Source organism: Bidens hawaiensis, unplaced genomic scaffold (assembly GCF_021521415.1).
Source record: "Bidens hawaiensis isolate Kalapana, Puna unplaced genomic scaffold, B.hawaiensis_p1.1 tig00000536_1, whole genome shotgun sequence".
Classification (NCBI taxonomy): Eukaryota; Viridiplantae; Streptophyta; class Magnoliopsida; order Asterales; family Asteraceae; genus Bidens; species Bidens hawaiensis.
In genome coordinates this window covers 3,284,811-3,295,419 of record NW_027491034.1, presented here as the reverse complement: position 1 = coordinate 3,295,419, position 10,609 = coordinate 3,284,811, and positions in this window count along the sequence as shown.

Sequence of the window (10,609 nt, the reverse complement as noted above, 5' to 3'; positions counted from 1 at the left end):
ACGGCCTGGACTTATCATCTACTAAACATGAAAAAAACTTCATGTTATTCGCACAACATTACTATATGACTTCACATAAAAGTAGATTACTTTGATTTTAAAACATGTGATATCATGTTACTTAATATAGATGATAGTTATATAAATTTACTTTAAGTTAAAATAGTGGTTAACAATAATAAACAAAAATTATCACTTGTCGGTTTCAAGTGTAGTTTAAACACGTCATTTTAACTTGTTGTCTTTAGAAACCTTCAAAATCGTTGTACGAACCACTTGAGAATTGAGATCAAAATTTAATAAAACTAATTCAAAAGCCACTCAAAGTGTAGGAAATATTGATATTATTAATGTATATTTTAGACTACATCATTACCCCACTTCGACCAGACTTTGTTTTCTTAACCGGACCCACACTAGCTTCAAAGTTTGACATGGGCGTTCCCCGGGAACCATATTGTCGGTTTCCACTAGATAGTCGTTGTGCTACCACAATAGTAGAACTCTCTGGCCTAACACACAGTAGAATTAATACCCGAGTGAGCTTGGGATTCAAACTGACAATCTCGCAAGGCCTAGCTCAATTCCTTCATTGCCGATATACACCCAAAGTGTCACAAATGGGGATCAAACTTGGGTCTCCATTGGAAAGCCTCGTTGCCCCACTCCAGCCATACTATGTTGTCTTAACCTGGCCCACGCTAGCTACATAGTTTGACTTGGGTATTTCCCTGGAACACTACCTTCGGCAGCCACTTGACAATCATTTTGCCATCACATGAGCATAACTCTTTGGTGTAACACATGGTGGGACTAAAACCCGGGTGAGCTCGAGATTCAAACTAACAACCTCACAAGGCCTACCTCAAAACCTTCATTGCCAATATCCACCCAAAGTTCCACAAGTGGGGATCGAACTTGGGTCTCCCCTGAAGAGCCTCGTTGCCCCACTCCTGCCAGACTATGTTGTCTTTACCGGGCTCACGCTGGCTTCAGATTTTGACTCAGGCGTTCCCCGTGAACCATACCGCCGACTTCCACGTGACAGTCATAGCGTCACCACAAGAGCAAAAATCTCTAGCATGACACACAGTGAGACTAGAACCCGGTGGGTTTGAGATTCAAACTGAAAACCTCACAAAGCCTAACTCAAATCTTTCATTGCCAATATTCACCCAAAGTGCCACTATTGGGTATCGAACTCGGTCTCCATTAAAGAACCCTGTTACCCCACTCCGGCTAGACTATGTTGTCTTAACTGGACCCACACTGACTTCAGAGTTTGAATTGGGCTTTTCCTGGGAACCATGCCGTCGGTTGCTACTTGACAGTCGTTGTGCCACTACAAGAGCATTACTCTCTGGCGTAACACACGGTGGGACTAAAACACGGGTGGACTCAGTATTCTAATTAACAACCTCGCAAGGCCTAGCTCAAATATTTCATTGCCAATATCTAACCAAGTGCTACAAGTGGGGATCGAATTTGGGTCTACACTGGAGAACCCAAAGTCTCCTATCACTAGGCCACAAGTAGAGGATATGATAGAAACAATCGCCTTACGAAAAATTTACTACGAAGAAACATTTGAAAATGAAATCCATAAATTTTAATTTAACTTGTTATATATTTTTGGCCCTCGTTAGTATTTTGATATTATTATAAACATTATATTACGATTTAACAATAACTTTTTTACTTATCGTCATCTGCGTCGCAATGCACGAGTGTACCTGCATTGACGCTTTAACCGAAACGCGTGATGACGATTAATTGTTAAGTTAGAAAAGTTAAATATACAATTTCTAATGCAGACACGGTAACGTGAATGTTTTTCACAATTAAAGTGCGTATTTGAGTATAAACTATAAAATTAGTGAGTCATTTGAATTAACATCAACTTGGTAAGTTTATATAGATAGAATTACATCAATTGCTCTTTATGTTGTACCAAATTTTACTTTTTGTTCTTTATCCTCAAAATTGATTTGTTTTATTCTTTATATTTATAAAATCCAACAATGTTTTTCATTTGATCCTAACCCAGTTATTTTTTCTCGTTAATTCAGATGTGCATTGTACATGAGGTTAAATTGATCATTTTACCTTAACTAAAATATTTTAATAGTAAATTTCATCAAAAACCAAATCCAGATCATGACAACCCAACGCCACCACCACCTTCATCTTTGTGTCTCGATCTAACACTATTTCATCAAAAACCAGATCTAGACTCTTCAACAGTTGTGTAATCACAACCACCTAATACAAGATCGTCACGATCCTCAAGTTTAACCGTCATAGTCGCCCGCTGTCTTCACCGGAGCTGACAACGACACCGCTGGTAAACCATGGGCCACTACCAACTTTCCCTTTCTATTTCTAATCGATGCATTACCATCAGCATCGTCTTCGTCAAACCCCAGCCCCCACTCAAATCCTTGTGCAAATCGTATCTAATCAAACCCTAAAGAGAGAAATATATAGAGATATGGAAGAGAGAGAACCACCATCACCATCTTCGGTGAAGACAACTGTTGGAATTATGGACCGGTCTGCTTAAGTCAACGCGGCCGACAGGGTTTTGATCCGTAAGAGTTACACCTTGGGCAACGGACAATAAACCCGCTTAACTCGCTTAACCGGTAATGGCGAACAACTAACGGAATTTATTATTTATACTAAATATAAGTAATAAATTAATAACGTTTGTTTACTGATTAAGTAAACTGGTTTGGGCTTTGGACGAGAGTTAGATCGAGATGGACTTTGAGACCCGGTTAATATTTATTTGAGATAACTATAATATTATCTATATATATAAATACATATTATTATGGGTGAATATAACCCTACGTACGTGAATTCTTGGAAACCAAGAATTGGAAGTCAACCAAACCAAACTCACGGCCGTCACGTTCCGCTCGATCATCCGTCCATCTCCGACATCGGTTTTCCGCTGCTGCAACATCGGAAGCCAACAGCCCCTGCCTGCGCCGCTGCCGTAGTGCACCGCCGCCGTCCCGCTCGTTCGGTTCGTCACCTAGCATCGTTCGTTGAACCTCGGTGTCTCAACCTGTTATTGATTAACCGAGGTAAAAGTTAAATAATGTCATGTATGTAATTATTTACTTTGGTTGTTTTTGACTCGTACTCGTATCGTATGTAACCGGATCCTGTACGGTTCCGTTTTTGGTGATTATTCGATTTAATATTCCGCTGCGTTTTTCTTATTTATTATTAATTTGATTAATAATTATGAAACCAATAAAACCGGGTTTAATTGTTAAACCGTTGACTGATCACCACTGGAACCCAACAACAACAACCCCCATCGTCGACCACTTTAGAGACTGGAATCGAGGGTGATAGTGGTCCGATTTGTCTTCAATCCCGACACCACGCAAGCATCGTCTTCTTCTTTTTCTTCTTAATATTCGGTGCACGACCATGCAAACACAGAGCCGCCTCCGTAACCACTGCCACCAAATCTACTCTTAATTAAGTTTCTTTTGGTCAAGATCTGGCCGGTTTTTGGTCAGAGGGGTGAAGGAGATGACGATGTTGACCAGATTTGGTGGCCACAGGTGGTGGGAGTTTATTTAGTGGTTTATGGTGGTGGTGGTGATAATAGGTTAGTGAAGTTTAGTGAAAGAATCAAGGCGCATGTTCGTTTCATGGAATGGAATTGAATAAAATGGAATTGGAATTTGCATATGATTTGAGATTTGAATGAATTGAATTTGGAATATGAACATTCCATTAGGAATGGGAGGGAATTGAAATTCAATTACATTCTTAATGTGTTCGTTTGACAAATGAGTAGGAATTGGTTTATTTATTTATTTATTTTCTAACAAGGATAATGGCAAAAACGTTTTAGTTTTTTAGATTTTTTATTTTATATTTATATTTTGCTTTATGATTTTTTTTTATTTTTTTTTTGAATTTTTATTATGGGTTTTTTTATTAATATCAAAAACCCCTTAAAAATTATTAAAAAATAATAATAAAAAAAATTCATAACTCAAAATATAAATAAAAAACGAAAAAGGTAAAAAAAAGCTAAAATGTTTTATTTGTTGTCCTCTTAAAAAAAATCGAGAAAAGATTCCAATGAATTACATTGAATTCCTCCACATTTTGGAAGGATTTGGAATTCCTTAATTTAAAGGAATTGAATTCCAATTCCAATTCTTTGAACCGAACACATCAAAATGAAATTAAGATTCTAATTCTAACGAAACGAACACACCATGTCATAGGATTTTAATTCCAACTCCTTTGAATTTCCACGAATTCTGTGAAACAAGAGTCCATCCATGTGGTTGTTTTTGTGTTGTGACCCCTTTGACCTGATTGGTCTTGCTAATAGGCTCTAGCAAGACCAATCACCTTTTTGGCCATTTAAGATTTACATATTCTTGTTTGCTATTGTGGTTGCTTGCTTGATTATAATAGGTTATAATACCACCAACCTAATACCAAATATATTATAATAAATTTTTATTAACCGATTAAGTTTTTGCAAAATTAAACTAAATTTGATTTTCCAAAAAACCTTATAAATTTAATAGTTTAACTATTAACTTAAAATTGGTTAGTCATATCGCGACAAACTTAGTTTTAATAGGTTAATAAAAACTAAGTGTCCTGAGAGATGAAAGGGTTCATTAAGTTGTCCCGATTAATACAGTAAAACTGGACTTTTACTCTATTTGGTAAATTCTAAAATTAATCCTAATTTTAAAATCAATAGTTTATTTCATCCTACTATAAGCCACACTTGAGGCATACTGCAAAATTTCAACTGTTTGGAGCTACAGCACCGCACTTGTTTTCTAGCCTATCCCTTCAAGGTGGAAGGGTTTTGTTGACACATTCGGCCCTTTTACACGTGACTGTACTAGGGCGACTATTACTTTACTCTTCTGTTACGTGCTACAGCTGTCTGAAGACTAAAGTGGTCATGGATGAGGCTAAACGTATCTACTTAGGCAATTGTTGTCTTAATAGGCCTCATAACCGAGAGTTGTGCTTTATTCACAATTGGCCATTGTTGTCAGTCTGCCTAACCACTTACTAATGTTGTGTGCTACAGCTGCCATTACTAATTGGAAGCCAGATTCTCAAATCCCTATTTTATTAATGTTAACTGGGTTATTAATAATAGGATAATAACATCGAAAATACTAATTTAATTTACTTTTGCTTTTTAATCAGATGTCATCAAACGAAAACTCACCCTACTCCCTTAAGTCTATCCTTGAGAAGGATAAACTGAATGGTACCAACTTCATCGAATGGCACCGCAACTTGAGACTTGTTCTCACCATGGCAAAGAGCTTGTATGTTCTCGATGGACCTGTTCCAGCCGAGCCTGAAAACAACACAGCCGTTGCTCGAAAAATTCTTGAGAAGCATAGGGATGACTCGGCTGATGTCTCCTGTATTATGCTAGCCACCATGACTTCTGAGCTCGCTAAGGGCTTATTATACTTTGGTGCCTATGAGATGCTAGAACAACTCAAGGGCATGTTCCAGAAACAAGCCCGTCAAGAACGGTTCGATACCATGAAACAACTCATTAGTTGCAAGATGGCAGAAGGGTCTCCCGTCAGTGCGCATGTTCTTAAGATGAAGGGGCACATAGATCAGCTTAAGAAACTTGATTATCCCCTGCCCGATGAAATGGCAGCGGATTTCATCCTCAACTCTCTCCCCAGCTCTTACGACCAGTTCGTAATGAATTTCAACATGAACGGATGGGTAAAGACAGTGTCGGAGCTGCACAACATGCTCAAAACGGCTGAGATAAACATTCCTTCTAGGAACAATCAAGTTCTGATGATCCGATCTGCTGGTGTAAAGAAGCCTAAACCCAAGAATCAGGCTTATAAGAGAAAAAGGCAAGAAGAAAGTTACTGTTGCTGCCAAATCTGCCACCAACACTAACAAGAAAGTTGCAAAGGCACCACTGCCGCCTCCTGAGGAGCGCCAGTGCTACAAGTGCAACAAGATGGGGCACTGGATGCGTAACTGCCCCGAGCATCTAGCTGAGATAGCAAAGAAAAAGACCAATGGTGAAGGCACTTCTCGAGGTATTTCCATATACGTTATTGAACTTTTCATTGTCTCTAGCAACACATGGGTATTTGATACCGGATGTGGTTTCCACATTGTTAATGTCTTGCAGGAGCCTGAGAAGTGGGGAAACTGAATAAAGGCAGCATGGAACTCATCGTTGGAGATGGGAAGAGAGTACCAGTTCTGGCAACTGGAATTTTTCATTTTACTTGTCCATCTGGCCTAGTTTTTCCTTTGAATAATTGTTTGTATGCTCCTGGTTTGACCAGAAACATCATTTCATTTTCATTGTTGCTTGAACAAGGTTTTAAGTACGTTTTTAATGGCATGGCTATTTCTGCTTACTTAAACGATATCTTTTATTTTGAGGCAAAACCTCGAAATGGTATTTATGAGATTGATGTTCAACCAGATAATAACGTATATCATCTTTCAAAACGTATCAAGACTAGCATCAATGATACTTTTCTATGGCATTGCCGACTTGGCCACATAAGCAAGGCAAGAGTTAAAAGACTCCAATCCGAAGGGATTATTGAATCCACAGGACCGGACTCGTTTGATGATTGTGAATCTTGCTTATCTGGAAAACTCGCCAAAGACTCCTTCACTCTTAAAAGTGAACGAGCAAGTGATCTGTTAGGACTCATACATACTGATGTATGTGGACCTTTCAGAACCATGACTAGAAACCATGAAAGATACTTCGTTTCTTTTATCGACGATTATAGTCGATACGCTTATGTGTATCTTATGAAACACAAACACAAAACTTTTGAAAGGTTCAAAGAGATTCAAAACGAAGTGGAAAAACAACTTGGTTAAACTATTAAAATGCTTCGATCCGATCGAGGTGGAGAGTATCTCAGCTCAGAGTTCATCACTCATCTAAAAGAGCATGGAATTGTTTCACAGCTCACTCCGCCTGGCACACCCCAACATAATGGCGTGAGTGAGAGGAGAAATCGAACTTTGCTAACATGGTTCGATCGATGATGTGTAGAACTAACTTGCCTCACTCCTTTTGGGGCTATGCCCTTATGACCCCCGTCCGCATTGTCAATCTAGCTCCAACTAAGAATATAGACAAAACCCCATATGAGATATGGCACAAGGGAAAGAAGCCCAAATTGTCTTACCTTAGAGTATGGGGATGTGATGCTTACATCTCAAGTGAGTCTGATGACAAACTTGATCCCCGCGGCGTAAAAGTTGTTTTCGTCTGATATTATAACCAAAGCGGTTATTACTTCTTTCATCCTGATACAAATACGATTTCTATCAAGAGGAAAGGCCACTTCCTTGAGAAGAAATTTCTCAATCGAGGAACTGGAGATAACATTGTCGATCTTGAAGAAATTCAAGAACCACAAAAAACCGCTGAGGAAGTTGGAGCGTCTGATCAACAAGTTGTTGTTGCTGATACATCAGACGGGAAAACGAGCGTTCGCAGAAGTAGTAGGACTCCCGTACCAAATTCTAGATACTTATGGCATCTAGATGGTCCCAAAGTCTCTTATTAGTAGCCGAGTCTGGCGAAGAGCCTACTAACTACAAATCTGCTATCTTGGATCCGGAATTCGAGAAATGGCAAGATGCCATGAACGCCGAGAAGTAATCCATGCAGGATAACCAAGTTTGGAACTTGGTTGAGCTACCCCCCGATAGTCGGGCAGTAGGGAGCAAATGGATTTTCAAGAGAAAGACCGACATGCATGGAAATGTGCAAACCTATAAAGCACGGCTAGTCGCGAAAGGTTTTACTCAAACTCAAGGGGTTGACTATGATGAAACCTTTTCGCCCGTTGCTATGACTAAGTCAATAAGGATATTACTTGCCATAGCCGCGTACTATGACTACGAGATATGGCAAATGGATGTCAAAACCGCTTTTCTTAATGGACATCTTTCTGAAGATGTCTATATGGTTTAGCCTGAAGGTTTTATCGATCCAAAATATCCTAATAGGGTTTGCAAATTGAATAAGTCCATTTATGGACTTAAGCAAGCATCTCGAAGCTGGAATCTTCACTTTGATGAGAAAATCAAAGAGTTTGGTTTTGTCAAAAATGAATATGAGCCTTGTGTTTACAGAAAGGCTAGTGGGAGCACTATATCATTCCTCATATTGTATGTGGATGATATACTGATCATTGGAAATAACATTCCTTGCTTAAGGAAGTTAAGCACTGGTTGGAATCTTGTTTTGCAATGAAAGATCTTGGAGAAACCGCTTATATTCTAGGAATAAAGATCTATGGAGATAGATCTAAGCGGATTCTAGGGCTAAGTCAAAGTACTTACATAGACAAAGTAATGGAACGCTTCTCAATAGAAAACTCCAAGAAAGGAGCTGTTCCAATGACTAAAGGAACCGCGTTGAGCAAATCGCAATCTTCGACAACGGACATTGAATCTAAGCATATGCAAGCAATTCCATATGCTTCTGCGGTTGGTTCTATCGTGTATGCTATGTTATGCACCAGACCTGACGTCTCGTATGCTTTGAGTATGACCAGTCGTTTTCAACAGAGTCCTGGCATGGCCCATTGGACTGCTGTAAAGAATATTCTAAGGTACTTGAATAGGGCTAAAGATATGTTCTTGGTGTTTGGGGGAGTGGAAGAGGAGCTCATTGTAAGGTGTTACACTGATGCTAGCTTCCAGACTGACCGAGATGATTCTCGCTCACAGTCAGGTTTCGTTTTCACTCTCAATGGAGGAGCCATTTATTGGAAGAGCTCCAAGCAGAGTGTAGTGGCGGATTCTACAACCGAATCCGAATATATAGCTGCATCGGATGCTCTAAAGAGGTTGCTTGGATGAAGAAGTTCATCACCGATCTCGATGTGGTTCCGAGTATTCGCAAACCAATCGAGGTGTTCTGTGATAACACAGGTGCTATTGCTCAGGCCAAAGAGCCCAAATCTCATCACAGAGCCAAGCACATTCCAAGGAAGTTCCACCTCATACAGGATATACTGGAACGAGGTGACATCATAATAAGCAAAGTAGACACATATCAAAACCTAGCAGACCCGTTCACTAAGCCGATGACTCAGGACAAGCATGACCAACACATGGATGCTATCGGTCTTAGATTAGCTAGTAATTTGTTTTGATTTAGTATTTGGATGTATGAACATTTAAACATTAATACTTTTGAGTTCACTTTTGATTTAATGGTTAAATGCAAACGTTGAATATTATAACTGTGTTCATTTTAATACGTTTAATCCATGAATATTGTATTCTAAATTATCTGTAGTCGGTCAGACTCGTGGGAGTGATTATGAAATAAGACTATTCTGACTTTGGACTCAAAGGGTTGACTTCCAAACTCACAGACCTCATTATGAATGACGTTGGATGTAACTCGCATCAAATCATCTTCATGGATCTTAGTCATAAGATGCATTTGATATTGGTATGCTCATTTAGTATCCTTAGACCTGAGATACATATTAGAACTTTCGTTTACTAAAGGTATTATTTGATCAGTGTCAAACGCTGTCGAGTAACTGCCAGTCATAAAGGCATTGGTTGGGAGTATTCTGAAGTTCAGTGGGAGTTGTATGTAATCAAGATGGGATTCTGTACTCTTACATGATATGTAACAGTTAGACATCTTGGCGCCTTCGTTGATTCAAACTGGTGAAGTGTGAGGCCTAACCCAAACTTATTGTGTGTATGATTGGACCACTTTGACTCGAGAACGAAAACGATAATGATTGAACGCCATATGAGATTGATCTTATCCATGTCTCATTGTTCAATTGGTGTCTTATACGGAAAGGATAGATGACAACGATTACTATATTTTCATTATCTTGTAATAGTGTATTCCAAGATCCTTTGGTTAATGAATTTAAAATGTCATAACCTGTTGGGGGTAGCCATGTGTAGCTAGAGCACTACTGGTTGTCAGCGTTGAGAAACTTAACCGAATCCGTCCAAGTGGGAGACTGTTGGAATTATGGACCTGTCCGCTTAAGTCAACGCGGCCGACATGGTTTTGACCCGTAAGAGTTACACCTTGAGCAACGGACAATAAACCCGCTTAACTCGCTTAACCGGTAATGGCGAACAACTAACGGAATTTATTATTTATACTAAATATAAGTAATAAATTAATAACGTTTGTTTACTGATTAAGTAAACTGGTTCGGGCTTTGGACGAGAGTTGGATCGAGATGGACTTTGAGACCCGGTTAATATTTATTTGAGATAACTATAATATTATATATATATATATAAATACATATTATTATGGGTGAATATAACCCTACGTACGTGAATTATTGGAAACCAAGAATTGGAAGTCAACCAAACCAAACTCACGGCCGTCACGTTTCGCTCGATCTTCCGTCCATCTCCGACATCGGTTTTCCGCTGCTGCAACATCGGAAGCCAACAGCCCCTGCCTGCGCCGCTGCCGTAGTGCACCGCCGCCGTCCCGCTCGTTCGGTTCGTCACCTAGCATCGTTCGTTGAACCTCGGTGTCTCAACCGGTTATTGATTA